Here is an 18,724-nt window from a genome sequence, read left to right as displayed (position 1 = left end):
CTGTGAGAGTGATGGATCGTCCTTCAGGAGAGGTTGTAGATCCCCAGAGCAGTGCCGCTGATTGGAAGGGATATGTTGTCCCAAAATGTGAAATAGTTATGGGTGAGGAAAAAGCCACAAAGTTCGGCCCCCATGTTTGCCGTGACTTAGAACAATGCTTCCTCAGCTCTTGTCTCCTAACGCCCCTGCTTTCCTTGCGCTTGTTCTAAGTCACGGCAAACCTGGTGGCCGAACTTTGTGACTTTGTCCTCACCCATAACTAGTTCACATTTGGGGACAACATATACCTTCCAATCAGCGGCACTGCTATGGGGACCCGCATGGCCCCACAGTATGCCAACATTTTTATGGCTGACTTAGAACAACGCTTCCTCAGCTCTCGTCCCCTAACGCCCCTGCTCTACTTGCGCTACGTTGATGACATCTTCAGCATCTGGACCCATGGAAAAGAAGCCCTTGAGGAATTCCACCAGGATTTCAGCAATTTCCACCCCATCATCAATCTCAGCCTGTACCAGTCCACACAAGAGATCCACTTCCTGGACGCTACAGGGTTAATAAGCGATGGTCACATAAACACCGCCCTATACCGGAAACCTACGGAGCGCTCTACTTACCTACATGCCTCCAGCTTTTATCCAGACCACACCACACGATCCATTGTCTACAGCCAAGCTCTACGATACAATCGCATTTGCTCTAACCCATCAGACAGAGACAAAAACCTACAAGATCTCTATCAAGTGTTCTTATAACTACAATACCCACCTGCTGAAGTGAAGAAACAGATAAACAGAGCCAGAAGAGTACCCAGAAGTCACCTACTACAGGACAGACCCAACAAAGGAAGTAACAGAACACCAGTAGCCGCCCCATTATCCCTCAACTAAAACCTCTCCAGCACATCATCAAGGATCTACAAGCTATCCTGAAGGATGATCCATCACTCTCACAGATCTTGGGAGACAGGCCAGTCTTTGCTTGCAGTCAGCTCCCGAACCTGAAGCAAATTCTCACCAGCAACCGCAGACCACACGACAAAACCACTAAGCCAGGAACCTATCCTTGCAACAAAGCCTCTTACCAACTCTCTGTCCACATATCTACTCAGGGGAAACATCATAGGACCTAATCACATCAGCCACGCTATCAGAGGCTCGTTCACCTGCACATCTACCAATATGATATATGCCATCATGTGCCAGCAGTGTCCCTCTGCCATGTACATTGGCCAAACCGGACAGTCTCTACGGAAAAGAAGAAATGGACACAAATCATTAAATAAGGCTTAAATAAAGACTGGGAGTGGATGGGTCATTACACAAGGTAAAACAATTTCCCCATGTTTATTCTCTCCCCCCCCCCACACCACCCACACAAACACTGGTCTTCACAACTTCTTGTCCACTGCTGCAAATAGACCATTTTGATTACCACTACAAAAAGTTTTTTCTTCTCTTTGAATATATATCTATATCTATCTTCCTACTGTATTTTCCACCTCATGAATCCGATGAAGTGGGCTGTAACCCACAAAAGGTTATGCTCAAGTAAATGTGTTAGTCTCTAAGGTGCCACAAGTACTCCTGTTCTTTTTGCGGCTACAGACTAACACGACTGATGCCGTCCAGTAGCACTGGTTTTGAACGGAGAGAATGCAGATGGATTTTGATCCCGGATAGCAGCTGTTTCTTTGTGCTGGTATAGTATAAAGTTTGCAGGAAGGCTCAGAACTGCAGTATAGTTTACCTGCCAGACATCATGTGGTGGAATTTGAAACGGCATGGCCACGGGGACCATCCCTGGTGGTGTGTAGTCTCTCATCTGGTGACTGCTGGGAAGACAAAAGCAACAAACAGGAACTTAGTAATAGCTTTAAAAAGAAGGAAGTTTCAGAGTCTTTGCTATGATGAGACATCAGGGACAAATGGCTTTTTCCTTCTCTTTTAAATGGATTTCTTTGTACAAAGGCCATTCCCCATGGTATTAGCACTGTGTGGTGTATAGATACCCATAGAACTATAACCAGCTATGGTACAACAGCCTCCTCTGAGACAATATTTAGAAAAGGATAGGAATAAAAACCCTGATGGAAGCCTCTCTACTGTGTTTCAATGAACTGGGAGAGCATTCCATGAAGATGACCTGCTGGAAACTGGGAAAGAGATGATCTGAGAGAGAGTTGGAATGTCCCTTGGCTGTGGGACCCAGGAAGAAATAGGATCCTGCTTGATCTTTTACATCCTCTCTCTCCTCCTTGGGCACCAGTCATTGCTACTTACTTTAAAGGCGGGCTGGACCCATGGATTTCCATGAGGAGCCTGAAAGAGAAGGGAAAGCAGAGTTAATGTCACACAGCCTAGAAGTATATTAGTCTGCTAAACATCAAGTGTTTTGGGAGAGGGGTTTCTTCTCAAATGTTGACACATTCACTTGGTATAATTCTCCGCCTAGAAGACCTACAGGCGCTCACGCAGCTACCTTGATTCTAAAGTGGTGTTAGAAAAAGAAATCACCTTAGTGACTGAAGTGCTGAATTCCTCATTCTCATCTTCATTAATGACTGTACATATTTCTCAGTTATCCCTGCCCATAATAACTCAGCAAAAGATGGTTTGCTCTTTCTTATACTATTTACATCTCATGTGTACCAAACACCCTTAGTGATTTGGTTGTAAAGCATCACTTCTCTTTAGAGCAAAAACCAATCCTGGCAGTGTAAGGAAGGAAACAATGCTGAGAAAAGTGAGGCTGGTTTGATACTAATTATGTTGCATCTCCTGCAAGCAGACAGATCTCCCTTGTCTGTCTCCAAATGGCCACTGGTGGTAGCTGCCTAGCATGGGAATAGAGAACTGCTGTGGAGGGCATGTCAAGCTGTGGGGTTGGATGTTTGCAAGTTCTCTTCCACCTCCCCCTATAGTATAATGGCAGTGGGTCACACAGTCAACATTTCATCCTCTTTGTCTTCTCTGAAATATAGTTCTAGTTTGTTGTGGCTGGAAATGCAGGATGTGGCCTCCAAAGAGGCACAAGGAGATTTTAAGAAGCACTAAATGTTTCATAATCGTTCAGCAAACTGAATGCTGCTGCTGCTAAAAAAAAGACATCCTCTGAAAAATGCAAGAAGGTGCAGCAAACAGCACATTCAGTCATCCAGTTCAATCCTCCCCTAGAGAACTGTAGAAATCACTTACCTCCTGACCCTCTGAAAGGAGAGGAAGTAATATGGCTGCTCTTTGGCTGCGCAGAGTTATTGCATTCTCCCATGGTGCTGCTGGCCAGTTCCCAGCCCTCTCCATTCTTCTTTCCGAACCCCACCATTCAATGGGCTAAAGTGAGGCATGAGAGGGTGTGAGTCATGGAAAGTCCACACCACATTTAAGAGTTGACATGTTTTTATTTCTGCTCCTCGTCATCTAGAGCTCACTTGCCACATTGTCCCTTTAGGGGCACCCTCTGACTCTGTGCAAATTCAGGGTGTTCACAGCTCCCCTCCACCCTCCCTGGCCTGTAGCTACAAGCTCACAGACAATCCTGTAATCTTCCCCAGCGGATATTAATTGAAAGATTCCATAGTTGTTTCTTGGATGCTACCATTTTTGTTCAAACTCCTCCACCTAACTCTCCTTTTCAGTTCTTAGTTATTCAGGATAGTAAGGAACAGGGCAGATCCAACTGCAGACATTGGCAGTTAACTTGTTTGCCATAGCAATGACTGAGCCATCGAAGCATTGCACAAATGATATAATAAAAAAAAGACATTTCCCACTCAGCAAAGGAAAGGGATAGGAGAGAATAGGACTATCACTACACAGATAGTAGCAGGATGAGGTTGGGAGGGAGGAAAAGGACTGTTTGCATTGCAAGAAGATGTTAAGAGGAGGAAGAATGGTTGGGGCCTGTTGGTGGTCAGACAAAACCCCATCTTTCCTAAAACAACTGCAGAGAATTTGTCTTGTGAGTGCATTTTTTAGAAGGGTGGCAACCGTATTCCATGGCTGCACTCAAAACCTTGTATGTATATGTACATCTACCCACTTGCCCTCCCTCTCCATGTGCACACAGACAAAGAATCCTAATGCTCACTCTCTGGCAGAGGGTCCACTCTCTTCCAGCAAAGCTCTGTACTGGCTGTAGATCTGTGCCTCTGACAGACCGGGGGCAGGAAAAGGAAGGTCATTTCTTAAAGAGGCCCAGGAGGGAGCACTCATCCTAAAATAAAATGAACGACAAGGAAATATTAGCATCAGGGGAGCAATTCCCTTCTCTATCTCCTGCTTCCCCATATGATATGATCCATGTTAACAACACCACATGATCCCACCTCCCAGTAAGATCCCTGTTAATCCAATTTCCTTCCGTTTTCCAATGAAAGCTGTATTTTATTAACTAGCAGAAATATCAAAGCCTATTTTGGAAACCCATCTCCTAAGTATCTCAAAAGTCTCATATCACGTCATTGGGCGAGAGACTCACTGGTGTTCCTCTCCAATGGCTGCCTAACCCCTCCATGGCCTTCAGCCATCACAGCAGGTGCTTTGTTCCATCACACCTTAGTAACTCAGTCAGAGATTAGGGGCCTATTACAGGAGTGGGTTGCTGCGGTTCTGTGGCCTGCAATGTGCATGAGGTCAGATCACGATGATCCCTTCTGACCTTAACATCTGTGAGCTATTGTTGTTGCTCTTGGTCACAAAGGGAGAAAACTCCATCTCATCAGGGAGGAGGTAGGACGTTACTCAGAGGCATTGAATCTTAAGAAATATTCTCCTTACAAGTGATTATTGGGCTCTTTAAAGGAACTGTCTGTTGCTCCTTCCCCAGACTGGACAGTAGAAATGGCTTGATAAAGACCCTGACAACATAGTAGTTGTCTTCCTCACCTTGAGCCTGCCCTACAGTCTACAGTGAAACACAAACAGTGAAACTGTCATCAACCTAGAGATGCGAGTACTTCATTTTCTGTCCCTGACTCCCTTCTTTCTCCTCTTTGAAGAGGAGCCTCATCACTTGAAAAGCGAGTCCAATGCTGAGGGCCTGAGCCCTCCCAGAGTATTTTAAACCCAGACTTGACTGGGGTCTAGGCAGGATAGAGATCTCTGCCTGTGGGAAGTGTTTTTCAATGACTGCTGCATCCACACTTTCCGAATGGTGGGAGTTCGGCTCCCCGAAGTGCTGGATACTCAGGGGAGGAGGAAGCTGATCCCAGAATTACCTGCTGAATGAGGCTTGATATGCCTTTGTGGCATATAAGGAGCCTTCACTGGGCATAAAGAAGGCAGTGAGGGGCCAGAGGGATGCAGCAAATTTACTGCGGAGATGGGGTCTGGCCCTCGATGGCGCCTTCATCCTAAATAAAATGGAAACAACAAAATATTGGTAGTGAGTTCCCGATAATAATAATAAAGTATCAATAAGCACAGCAATTTAGGGACAGTGCTAGAAGGAAAACAGTGAAGAGTAGAGGAGCTAAATCATTGCTGACTCTAATATTGAACGGGAAACCCCATTGAAAATAGTGGCTTAATGCACCTTTCAGGTACCTAGAAAAAGGATCTTGAGGAACGGGATCTCTGAGAGGAACCCAGACATTCAGCAACACAACAGTCAAGAGATTAAGGGTACGTCTACACTACGGGATTATTCCGAATTTGCATAAACCGGTTTTGTAAAACAGAATTTATAAAATCGGGTGGAGCGCGGCCATACTAAGCACATTAAATCGGTGGTGTGCGTCCATGGTCCGTGGCTAGCGTCGATTTCTGGAGCGTTGCACTGTGGGTAGCTATTCCCTAGCTATCCCATAGTTCCCGCAGCCTCCCCCGCCCCTTGGAACTTCCGGGTTGAGATCCCAGTGCCTGATGGGGCAAAAATCATTGTCGCGGGTGGTTCTGGGTAAATGTCGTCAGTCACTCCTTCGTCTGGGAAAGCAACGGCAGACAAGCATTTTGTGCCTTTTTCCCCTGGATTGCCCTGGCAGATGCCATAGCATGGCAATCATGGAGCTTGTTTTGCCGTTTGTGACTCTCACCGTATGTGTACTAGATGCCGCTCACAGAGGCGATTCAGCAGCGCTACACAGAAGCATGCTTTTGCTTTTGCATGACAGCAGAGATGGTTACTAGCCATATTGCACCATCCAAACCCTTCCATAAATTGGAACTGAGGATGATCATGGCTACCAGTCCTTTTGTACCATTTGCTGCTAGTGCCCCTGGCCGATCAGCCAGGGGCGCAAAAGCCAAGATTGGTTACTAGCCATATTGCACCTTCCATCATTTTGTACCATTAGCTGCTGTCATAAGTGCCCCTGGCCGATCAGCCAGGGGCGCAAAAGCAAAAATTGGGAATGACTCCCTGAGTCAATCCCTCCTTTTTGGTATCTAAAAATAGAATCAGTGCTGCCTAATATAGGCAAGTGTACTAGAGAAGCACCGTATCATAGAACCAGAGAGCACAGCTGCTCTGTGTCAGAGCCTGCAGAAATTATGATCTGTATGCTATTCACAGGGGGTGCTCCTGTAACAACCCCACCTGTTGATTCCGTTCTTCCCCCAGCCTTTCTTGGCTACCGTAGCATTGTCCCCCCACTTGTGTGATGAATTAATAAAGAATGCAGGAATAAGATACACTGACTTGTTAGTGAGAAATGAGTGGAAGGCAGCCTCCAGCTGCTATGATAGTCCAGACAGGACATTAAGCAGTGTGTAGGAGAGAAGCCCAGCATCCCACTGCTAGTCCAGGGGCAACTGAATCTTTTCTTTACACATGAAGGGTGGGGGCTGATGGAGCTCAGCCCCCTGTTGCTATGATGAGGATGGTTACCAGCCATATTGCACCATCCATCCACCAGAAAAAATTAGGGCCAATAGGCTGATGATGAGGATGGATTTCCAGCTTATTGTACCATCAGCTGAGGCTGATGATGAGGATGGATTTCCATCATATTGTACCATCAGCCGCCCATGGCGGGGGGGGAGCAAGGATGTTGGTGTTGAGTGCTGCACTATCGCGTCTATCTGCAGCATTCAGTAAAGATAGGGTGACATGTAAAAGAGTCAGAGGATTGTTTTACCTTTCGCTTCTGGGGGTGGGTGGGGAGTGGGTGAGTAGATTGCCAAGCTATGCCCTGACCCGCTGACGCTGTGTTTGACCCTAGAAGCATTTGGAGCTCAGCCAAGAATGCAAATACTTTTCGGAGGCTGCAGGAAGTGTGGGATAGCTTCAGTCCTCCAGTCCATGAGCATCCATTTGATTCTTTGGCTTTCCGTTACGCTTGTCACGCTGCAGAGCGCTGAGTCCCTGCTATGGCGTCTGTCTGGAGATTTTTTAAAAAGGATTCTGAATTTCATCTTCTGTAATGGAGCGCTGATAGAACGGATTTGCCTGCCCTTACAGCGATCACATCCGCATGGTCCATGCGGGAGCTCTTTTTTTATTTTGATTTCGGACTGCATCACCACCCGTGCTGATCGGAGCTCCACGCTGGGCAAACAGGAAATATTCAAAAGTTCGCGGGGCTTTTCCTGTTTACCTGACCACTGCATCCGAGTTCAGATTGCGGTCCAGAGCGGTCACTGGTGCACTGTGGGATAGCTCCCGGAGGCCAATACCATCGATCAGCGTCCACACTAACCCTAATCCGATATGTTAATACCGATACTAGCGTTACTCCTCTTATTAGGGAGGAGTACAGAAACCGGTTTAAAGAGCCATTAAAATCGATATAAGGTGCCTCCTAGTGTGGACGGTTTTGGCGTTAAATCGGTTTTACGCTCCTAAAACCGATTTAAACGCCTAGTGTAGACCAGGCTTCAGAAGGAGACAGATTAAGAAGGAGACATGATTCGTTCTATACTAAGAGCTGCCTGCAGTGTTATCTGGGAAGCTGTCAGCCTCTGTGCCATTCGGAGACTGTTGGCTTAACTATGCGACTTTGACGCTCATCTTTCCCGACCGCCCACACGATATAATGTGTGTAATGCAAAACTCTTTTCTTACCAAGAATCCAGCGTTGATTTCACGTAATCCATCCTCCTCTGATGGTACTCCGATTGTAACTGGATAAAAAGAGACATTCACACTAGACATTAATCAAATTTTCTAGGGAGTTAAACGGCAATCTCTGACAAAAGGAGTAAATTGCCTAGAATAGGAATTGAGGTTCCATCACTGGAGATCTTGAGAAATGACTTAAATTAGTGTATTCTCTATTTTCCACACTGTAGATGATCTTGTAAGAGAGTTCCCTTTCATGTACTTTCTTGATACTGCTTTGCTTTGTACTGAGTTTATTTCTTCAAACCATCAGAAAGGGCTGTGTTTACTTCTGATGGTCCATGGAGAATAGATAAAGAAGAACGGAGTTAGTTGAATTGATGGGAGATTCATATAGTGGAGAATCTGAAATGATGTGGGTGGGGGTAGGAGGGGTAGAGTCGATGATCAGACAAATTCCACCCAAACCTGATCAGCAAGGAAGCTACTCAGGAAAGGGTATGTTTCTCATCATGACTGTCATCTTGTTTTATTATCACTGTACTCTGCAGGAGCAAAATCCATAGATGCTCTGGTGATTGGTAATACATACAAACCTTTGATCACTAGCTAGGGAAGGGATTAGAATCGACATTCGAAGGACTTTCCCCCAGGTGATTATTGCCTCATAAATGACACAGGACAGGAATTTATCCAGCAATGATGTGATTTGTGCAGCTGGGCCTGGTAGTCAAACTGTTTCCATATCTCTCATACAACAAAAATATGGAAATCCTTCTCTTCAGAAGCCCCCAGTGAGCAAGTGTGACAATGGACTGCTCTGCTAGTTCCTTCAGGAGAAGTCCACAATTAGGCTGGTAGCCCTTGGAAAGGCATGTAGCTTCTTTACCCCACACACCAGCTGCTTTTTCAATTCAGTTAATGTCCCACAAAATAAATGACAAACCAGCATTTTCAACCAAGAGTGAAATAACTCCTCTGCCTCGCTGAACTCTCCCAGAGCCCTTATGTAAAGAAACGTCATCATATGCAGCCCTAGGGGCTGCATTCCAGCATGTGCTCTTTGACCAGTCCTTTCCCAGATGTACCCATCATGCACCACAGAACTGGATAATACACAGGGTGCTGCCCTCAGATCATCTAGGAGCTGCCTTAGGTATCTCATGAGTATGTCTGAAATCCCTAACCCAGGAAGCGGGCAGAACTTCTAAAATAGCTACAATTCAGCAACCCACTAATCAGCTCTTCCTGATACAAAGCTGAGCACTGACCTGAGCTGAATGCACTGATGGCTGGTCTTGGGCCAGGGGACTTCATAATGAGGGGTGTGCCATGCCAACCAGGTCTGATCTCCATAAAAGGGCAATGGACATACAGCCTTGCCCTGCCTACACAAGCCTTTGTGATCATAGTGCCCTCTCTAGAGACTAGTCCAGTCAAAGCCCAATAGGAACTTACAAAAGGGTTGGTGTCTTTAAGGAAATACTGATAAATGTCCTTAAAGACCGAACTTTTCAAGAATGACTTTTTTGATACTAGTCAAAGTGCCTGCACTCAGCTAGCAACTAACTTGCTTCAAAGATTCTTAAAAGTGGCAACAATTATTAAGCCAGAATGTACACTGTGGAGTAGGTAACTATTATCTCTGTTTTAAAGATGGATAAACAGAGACTCAGTGATGATATTAGGATATTTATCAGCTATGAAAGAAATCACTTTCTGTTTCTGTGAATAAATATAGATGATATTAATAACATTTTCTACACTAAGGGTGTGATTGAAAGTTCACTGGAGTCCATAGGATCACCACTGAATGAATGCAATTGGTTTGGAATTAGCCCCTTAGATAACAAAACATTGTGCTTTCAAGGACCTCAAAATGCCAAAGAATAATTAATTCATAACTTTTTAAATACTTACCATTATCCCTGTTTTCAGGATGAATAAAGTGAGACACCTCAAAGGTCGAGGATTGCCAAAATTAATGTTAATCAATGCCTGAAGTGAGTGAGGAGTTTTGCTTAATCCCGAATCTACCCACCAGAGCCCAAATGAGTGAGAATTCCTGCTGAATCTCCAGATGTAGTACAGCCCCCCCCCACACCCCCCCGCCCACAGACCCACCATGTGGACATTTTCTGAAAGCCACAATCTGATTAAAGTCAATGGGATTTTGGATTTTATTGTCCAAATGTATCAGTGAGCAGAGAACTCTGACTGACTATACTATAGTTGGACTCACCATGCCAGTGGACATTCTGCTAAAATTGCTCACATGCTGAGTTACAAGCTTGTATTTATTCCTTGTGTGTTACATGGGCATAGTGTAGCTTGACAAGGACAGAAGAAATGTTTTAAGAACTCCCTAACTAGTCTGAGACCCCTGTGAAACCACAACTCAGTTAGTATATAGCTTACACTGCTGTGTTACATTGGCCATCTGAAAAAATTCACTTACTTCTATCACAGGCCTGTCTGCCAAGTCTCACACTGATTGAAATATCCCTCAGCGCCAACCAGTTCTCCCAGAGGCCAAGTTGAGCACTGACTTGAGCTTAGTGCCCCAGTAGCTATGTGTGAGTCCGGTGATGCCATAATGAAAGCTGTACCACAATCGCCATGACAACTAGGTGCTAACTCCTACCAGGGGAATATGTTGGGTCTTATGTATGTGTGCATCCCTGCTTGGTCTGCCCAAGTTTTTGTGATTATCTTGCCCTCTCTAGCCCAGAAAGAGGATAAAAGCCCAAATGTTAAGGAGATCTGAGAGTGATGCTTCTTTCGTTCAAGTGACCGACGCCCTTTTTTTGAATTTATGATCCTGAGAGCTTAGCACAGGGAGCATAAAGTACCTGGCTTCTGTTGTGTCTGTCTGCATTCAGCCTCCGATTTAGTAACATCTGGGACCGTAGTTAATTCTAGCGGAGTTTGGAAGAGGAGCTTGAGAATCAGGAGAGCTGGTTTCCCATTGTAGTTATGCTCCTGGTTGTCTGTGACTTGCCAAAGTTACTGAACAACCCTGCCCCAGGGATGGAATGGGGATAAAAGCACCTAGACTCTTCTTTTTAGGTAAAGCAGTGTGTTTTTCATTCCTAGGATGCTTTGGGGGAGGGCCAAATAATTATTTTGTGCTCTAGGGGTGCATTGAGAGCAGAGTTCAATTGATTTGGATCACTGGTGAGAAGTAGGGAGAGGGGTTTGGCCCAATCTATGAATCTTCTCTTAATTCTATTGATTACTTCAGAATTCCCAGTTCTCTCTCTGAAGTTTGACAGGTTCTTGTCCCAAGATCAGGCCTAGTATGATTAAAATTCCTATTTAGTTGGGAACCCTGATGTGCACAGTTGCAACACTTACATTTTAGGAACCCGTCCGCATTTACAGTAGTTAATACATTTAGCAAACTCACAAACACTCTAACCCAGCAAGGTAGATAGAGGTGATACAGAATGTACATCTGAACATCCATATACTCACACCATCCTTGGAGAACAACCTGATATGCTAGCCATCACCTTCCTTATCATCACCAGTGGCTATCATCCTAGTATCTCCCAAGGGCTACATTTCTCTTTCCTCCTGCAGGCAGGCTGGGTAACAACTTTGATCATATGTTATGCTGATGCCACTATGTCCGATGTATATTCAGTGGGAGTTTCGTGCCTCTTCCTTATTTGAATGTCCTCGCTCTGCTCACGTTGGGTTGCCCTTCTCCTCTAGGTTAGTTTATTAACGATCTCAGCTTTTTGTAAGAGACATCAATTCGTTGCCATGGCACTGTTTTGGTCAGACTTCTGCAGATGTTCTATCCTAAGATATCCAAAAGCTGGTGTTAGCTCATGTTCGTGTGGGTCGCTGGTGTTGTTATGGACCGACTTCTCCCTTCAAACTCTGTTCCCAGTTCCCCCAAACTTAAGGGCAACCGTTCAGCCATTTCTCTGAGCCAGACTTGGAAGGCTTCAAGCCTTACGCTAACTGCTGCAGCCAGTGTCTTGTAGGCTAGAAGCCTGTAGGTTCCTTTTGTTACTGCCAATTAAAATAAATGCTAAAGCTGGTTCTATGGGCTACAAGAGGGAGAGTGAATTTCCTTTTTGTGATTGGGGTGAGTTTGGGGGAGTTGGAGGAGTTGCTTTTTTTAGGAGTAATTTTTTTTTTTTGGTGGGAGGGGAAGTTGAATTAGTTTTGTCTGTTTGGGTGATGATTTGGGTGTGGTTGCTAGGAGAGGCAATGGCATTGTCTTTTGTTACTCCAGAGTGTAGGGCTGGGAGCTGAAATGGGTTTAATTGTTAGGACATGTTGTTTTGCATTAGCCCCAAGAGAAACACACATGAAAAGCTTCGATAATAAAGCCTCTATAATCAAAGCCTCTACAATAAGCACGTTTTTATGTCCTTTGGGGCTAATGCAAACCAAAAAGTTTGGGGATCCTTCGTTTGTTTAGGAAGTAGGGCTGTCAAGAAATTTTAAAAATTAGTTGCGATTAATTGCGGTGTTGAACAATAATAGAATACCATTCATTGAAATATTGTTGGATGTTTTCTACATTTTCAAATATATTGATTTCAGTTACAATGTAGAATACAAAGTGTGCAGTGCTCAGTTGATATTTTTCATATTTTTCTAACAAATATTTGCACGGTAAACCCCAAAAGAAATAGTAATTTTCAATACCTCATAGAAGTACTCCTACAAGTACTGTAGTACAATCTCTTTATCATGAAAGTTAAACGTGCAATGGCACCGTTGCAGCTGGCGTCGCAAGATAGTTACATGCCAGATGTGCTAAAGATTCATATGTGCCTTCATGCTTTGATCACCATTCCAGAGGACGTACATCCATACTGATGACGGGTTCTGCTCCATAATGATCCAAAGCAGTGAGGACTGGCGCATGCTCTTTTTCACCTCCTGAGTCGATACCACCAGGAGAAGTTTGATTTTCTTTTTTGGTGGTTTGGGTTCTGTAGTTTTTGCATCGGAGTGTTGCTCTTGTAAGACTTCTGAAAGCATGCTCCACGCCTTGTCCCTCTCAGGTTTTGGAAGGCACTTCAGATTCTTCAACCTTGGGCTTGAGGTCTGTAGCTATCTTTAGAAATCTCACATTGGTACCTTCTTTGCATTTTGTCAAATCTGCAGTAAAAGTGTTCTTACAACGAACAACATGCTAGGTCACCATCCGAGACTGCTAGAACATGAAACATAGGGCAGAATGTGGGTAAAACAGAGAAGGAGACATACCATTCTCCCCCAAGGAGTTCAGTCACGAATTTAATTAAGACATCTTTTTAAGGAGTGTCATCAGAATGAAACCATGTCCTCTGGAATGGTGGCTGAAACATGAAGGGGCATACAAATATTTCGGACATCTGGCACGTGACTATCTTGCAACGCCGGCTACAACGGTGCCATGCAAATGCCCGTTCTCCCTTTCAGGTGACACTGTAAATAAGAAGTGGGCAGCATTATCTCCTTTCAATGTAAAAATACTTCTTAGTCTTAGGGATTGGCTGAACAAGAAGTAGCACCGTGTGGACGTGTCGGCTCTAAAGTTTTACATTGTTTTACTTTTGAGTGCAGTTATTTTTTGGAACATGCCTCTACACCTGTAAGGTGCACTTTCATGACAGAGATTGCACTAGAATACTTGTATGAGTTGAATTGAGAAATGCCATTTCTTTTGCTTATCGTTTTACAGGGTACATATTTGTAATAAAAATAATAATAGAACGCGTGCTGTAATCAAAATCAATCTATTTGAAAATGTAGAAAACATCCAAAATATTTAATAAATTTCAGTTGGTATTCTATTGTTACGAGTGCGATTAAAACTGCGATTAATCACGATTTAATTTTTTTTGAGTTAGGATACGAATTTCCCCTTAACAGCACACTAGGATCACCTAGTCCCAGCGGTTTATCTGGTATCATCTGGGTCCGGACGTGTTCTTCTTTTACCTATAAAAGTAATAATAGAAAAATCTTCTCACTTCTCTCGGGAGTCCAAACATTCGATTAACAACTAGGTACACAGTTATATTTGCAATTCTTTTCAGAATCTTCCTCCTATTACTTTAGTTGAGAGACGTGAAACCATTTTGATGCCCCCCTATCTATCGATAGATAGATAGTGGGACTGGCTTTATTTTATCTGTCACTCTTGTGGGTGCAAGATCCATTTTAGTTTTATTCTCTTTTTTAATATTGATCACATTTCTCAGGGCTATTTTATTAGTTTCTTCTTTCTTTTTACCTAGTCTAGCCTAATGAATACATTTTCATTTTTAATTGGATATCTTTCACTTTCAATTGATTGTTAATTTGGGGTAATATTTCTTAACTAAACTAGTATCTCTTAACAATCCCAAATATTTTTTCTCAAGATGCTTCTGGAGCTGTAATGGTTGTGCTCTTTGTGTTTGTTGGTTGGGTTTTTTTTGTTTGGTTATTTTTTTTTTAAAATAGGGGCTCGGTTTATTCTTGTTGTCCCGCTTTTATTCTCTGAATGCTTTGGTTAGTATACAAGGTACATACCTGTACCTATACATGACATTTTCTGTTTTAATTCTTATGTCACTAGGTTTTCTAACATGAAAACACACTTCCGTCTTCCAAATAAACAAAGGTTTTATCCCCTCCTAGTGTAAAAAGTAAATTACATTCCTCTTATTCATCAATACACATTGGATTTTTGGTATCCCATTCCTCATTTTAAAACAACACTACGCATCTTCTTTTCCAAAGCTTTCTTTTATTAAATATAGTTTGTTATTTAAACAAATAATGAAAGAACAATTGTAACAATATACACAACTAGTAACAATGTGTAACTTTCCAGAGAACCTTTATTTACTAAATCAATTGTAACATTGAGGTTTTGTTTAATATCAATACCGATAACACCATAGTTTCCTATGCTCTTTAACAAAAATCATCCTTGTAAATCTTTTGTCCCTATCTGGAATCTCATAAAAGAACTTAAGGGGACTAAACTTCTATATCCATTGATCCCAAATATTGTCTTCCAGGATACTGGGGAATCATTTCTAAACATTCATTGGTTATTATCCGGGACACTTCGATGAGAGCAAGTGGCCTCCCTATTCAGATAGCACCACTGGCTATAAACACCTTCCTCAATGACTACTTGAGTCATTGGCCTTCCCCACTAATCCACCATGAGCTGTGCTACTATTCCTGGACATAGTTTTAAAGAGGGGGTGCTCTTGAAATAAACAGAATCTGTAAACTGTACCAATCCTTGCCTGCTCCTGGAACTCCTGGTCCATTCCTCTGAATTCTTTTCTCTTCTGGTAATTCCTCTATCCTAAGTAAAGACAGAGAATTGGGATTACTTACTAGTCTAACTGCAAGACTTCTAATGATAACTAGATAATTTGATTATTCTTTTTAAACAACTATACACTCCACTATTTTTAAATGGAATTTTACTCTCTGCTTTATTGAATCCTTGTAATATTTTCCATTAGTAAGCTTCACATCTTTTGTAGGGCTCCCCAGGTATCCTGATGAAAATATGCCATCGGCATGATCTTGTGTTGACCCTGGAGAGCTTGGGGTCATCTGGCTTCCGTAGGCTACTTCTCTGATGGTGGGGTTCAGCTCCCTTCTGATCTGCTCAGCTTCGAGCAGCTCGGCAGTGGATAGATAACCTGTCAGTTTGGTCCCTTCTCTCATATCACAATAGTCGCTTCCAAACCAAACTCCTGAATGAATCAAGGGCTCTCCATTTTCCCCTATTAGAACTTTGACCTTCCCTTTATTTTGTTGGCCCCCTCTTTGCTGAGGACCATTGTCGGAAACTGATACCTTCTCAATCTTCCTTTTCGGGGATGGCCGCTCTTTCTTTTGTATTTTGGACTGTACTGAACCCAGTCAGCCACACTGGTTAACCACTGCAGAGAAGAATTGTATAGGTCATCAAGGGCCCCAGCAAAGTACGCGTACCAACAGGACACTAATTTTACACTTGTTCCATCGAGTCACGGGTATTTTCAGTGTGGGCACGGGTGACCCTAAAAATAGTGTTTCACCCTGTTATGTTGTATTTGTCTCCTGTTTAAGATAATTATTGTGTGGAACATATTCTTATGCGTTTGTGTTATTTCTTGGAAGTCTCCAACTATCTGGCAAGTAAGTGGAGATTACTCTGTAGGTGGAGTTTTCTGCCCAAGCTGCCCTGGTGACCCTGCCAGGAAGAAGCGAGGGAGGTGGAGGCACCACCATATAATTTCATAGGGGAAAAAAAAAGAGAAAAGATACACCCTGCTGAATGGGTGGCGGGATCCAAAAGAACCCAGCCCTGTTCATCGAAACCTGTAAGCGGATTGGCATTAAAGGAGGTAACCAGGTGGAGAGGAGCGCTACACCCTCATTGTACAAATTGGAGGAATCCCTAACCCAAGGATTGGTCCCTTCCTCTTTATTGTGCAAGCCGGGAAATCACCATCCCAATTTCTCCTTGTGGCCCCTTTGCTGCCACTCTCGCTCCTTTCTCACTTGCAACTCACTTTTCAGAGCATAATTTTGGCACTGACAGGCCTCGTGGCTAAGCTTATTTTCCTCCTCGACATCTGTAAGCACAGCTCTCACTGCAGCTTGCCCATCTAACACTTTTTGTTTTCACTCCGTCACTCTACCTTATCTTGTCCTGGTCTATGTGTGCCTCACTTGCCTCTTTCTGCGTGGCTATAGCCTGGGCTTCATGTGTTAAAGCATTTTTGTTAACCCTGTAGGGCAGCCTTTTATTTTCCTTTTTGTTTGGGCCTCCTGTACAGATTCCCTTTTTAATTAGGCTTATCCCATTGCTCATATAATTGGCGATATGCATCAGGTCCAATAAAAGCACCAGGCTTCCAAGGGCCATTCTGATATTTTAAAACAAAATCCTCTAACCCCATTTTTCCTAACCTAAATTTATTACCATTCAATTTTCCTTTCTTTGCTGACATTTTTTTATGTTATTTTGCACACTTAGCCAGATAATAATACCTGAGTGCTAAATTCCCTGGCTAACTCGGAGACTATGGCGGGAATGCAGATTATAACTCTAGTTCCTATCCTCTCACTTACAGGATTGTGTTTTTTGGTTCTCGTCGTGACCACAATTATGTTTTCCACAAAAACACTCAAACTGTTATCTGTCCCGTTAGGGAATCTGCCATGTGTTATACAGATATCGCTTCTCAGGCGGGTCTACCTCTGTTTTCCACAAAAAAAGTAAACATTTATTTTATCCTGGGAACTCTATCTATTTTTAGACTCAGCATTTCATTGGTTATCTGTTATATCATCCTACTTGTTTACATTCTGTTGGCTAGCTGCCTGTCAGCCCATGTGGGCCATTATCTGTCAATCATTGTTTAAAACTTTCCTAACCTTTAGCCTACATTCATTCAGTTATGACCCTTTTACCTACATTCACGTACATTATGACCCTTTTACCTACATTCAGCGGCTACATTCCTACATTCCTTTACCTACATTCCTTTTCCCCTCAGGGTCTTAAGTCCAATCACCCCAATGTCCAACAAGCCAAAAGTCTTTGTCCCTGGTCAGTGCCGCCCCAGAGTTCAAAAGTTCATCTGCAGAGTTTTACCCCCCCAGCCTGGGTGAAAAGGAAGGGTGGGGCACACGAGGTGTTAAGAGGCACCTTACGTGGTCCGAGGCCGTCTGCCCCGCCTCTCCATGGAGATCTGCTGCAGCCTTCACCATGAATGGCTCCGCTCCACCAGCCGATCCGCTCCTCCAGCTCCAGTCGTCCTCGCAAACTGCTCCGCTCTGCTCACTGTTCCGTGGGCTGCTCCAACCCTCCTGCAAACTGCTCCGCTCTGCCAGCCACTTAGCAATATATCTTCAGGCTCCTCCACTAGTTAACAGAGCACTCAGTGATCTCAGCTCAGTAATTTTAGCTCTTTTAGCAATTTCAGAATGTAGTAGGGGAGCCCCAGTCCTGTTGCACCATTGTCCCAAAATGAATTCAGCTGATTTATACTTCATTTAAATGCTTAAAAATTTAGAGAATAAAATAGGATTTTAAAATCAATAGTATCCTGACAAATTTGAAAATTGCTCCAAATAGACCAGGCTTTCTATATTTCTATCCTAATAATAAATAATAATTAACAATAATAATTAACGCAGTCGACAGAGCTGTGTCCCTGCATTGTAATCAGAATATTTTAGTAGCAATATTTATTTGGGTGGCTCGTGCACTCCCTTCTCGGGGTGTGAGCAGCAGTTACAGAATTTTGTGGTTTAACCACGTCAGTATCTCTCTTCTGCCGCCGAGACAAGACATGCAATAGTGTCTTCACTCAATGCTAAATAAAGGTAATGAAATAAAAAGAAAAATACTTAATCAAAGCCATCTGTCATGTTCCCCTCTTCCCCATGTAGTAAGAGGAGGCCCTGAGATATAAACCTTGGTATCAGAGGCCTGGTATGAGGCCTGAGGCCTAAACTAAAGTAATGGTCAAGACTTTGCTAACATAAAGCAAAGTTAAGCTGTGAGCCAGAGGCAGGCCCTGCTCACAGAAGCTGGCAAGGAAAGGGCTGATGCTGCAAGAAGATACGTACCTAAAAGGTACTGAACACTAGATATCAGAACATTCACATACTTGCACATTCCACACAGATAACAAAGAACAGGCTGGCCCATCCCAAGGACGGGGGCAAAAGGGTAATATGATGGATAGAGTTGTTT

The 18,724-nt window shown here is 43.5% G+C and overlaps 2 long non-coding RNA genes across 2 annotated transcripts; both read right to left on the bottom strand.

Annotated features, from left to right (window-relative positions):
* Nucleotides 1–1,693: 1,693 nt before the first annotated feature.
* Nucleotides 1,694–3,259, bottom strand: LOC120394416. The gene is made up of 3 exons (XR_005592279.1): nucleotides 3,198–3,259; nucleotides 2,283–2,321; nucleotides 1,694–1,834 (listed from the first exon to the last, which is right to left on the bottom strand). It is a non-coding gene; the product is annotated as an uncharacterized LOC120394416 (long non-coding RNA).
* A 909-nt stretch (nucleotides 3,260–4,168) lies between these two features.
* LOC120394418 lies at nucleotides 4,169–8,063 on the bottom strand. The gene is made up of 3 exons (XR_005592282.1): nucleotides 8,005–8,063; nucleotides 5,219–5,353; nucleotides 4,169–4,215 (listed from the first exon to the last, which is right to left on the bottom strand). It is a non-coding gene; the product is annotated as an uncharacterized LOC120394418 (long non-coding RNA).
* Between the last annotated feature and the right edge of the window lie 10,661 nt (nucleotides 8,064–18,724).

This window comes from Mauremys reevesii, unplaced genomic scaffold (genome assembly GCF_016161935.1).
Source record: "Mauremys reevesii isolate NIE-2019 unplaced genomic scaffold, ASM1616193v1 Contig57, whole genome shotgun sequence".
NCBI lineage: Eukaryota > Metazoa > Chordata > Testudines > Geoemydidae > Mauremys > Mauremys reevesii.
Note: the sequence above shows the minus strand (reverse complement) of the source record. Positions and strands in the feature narration are given on the sequence as shown.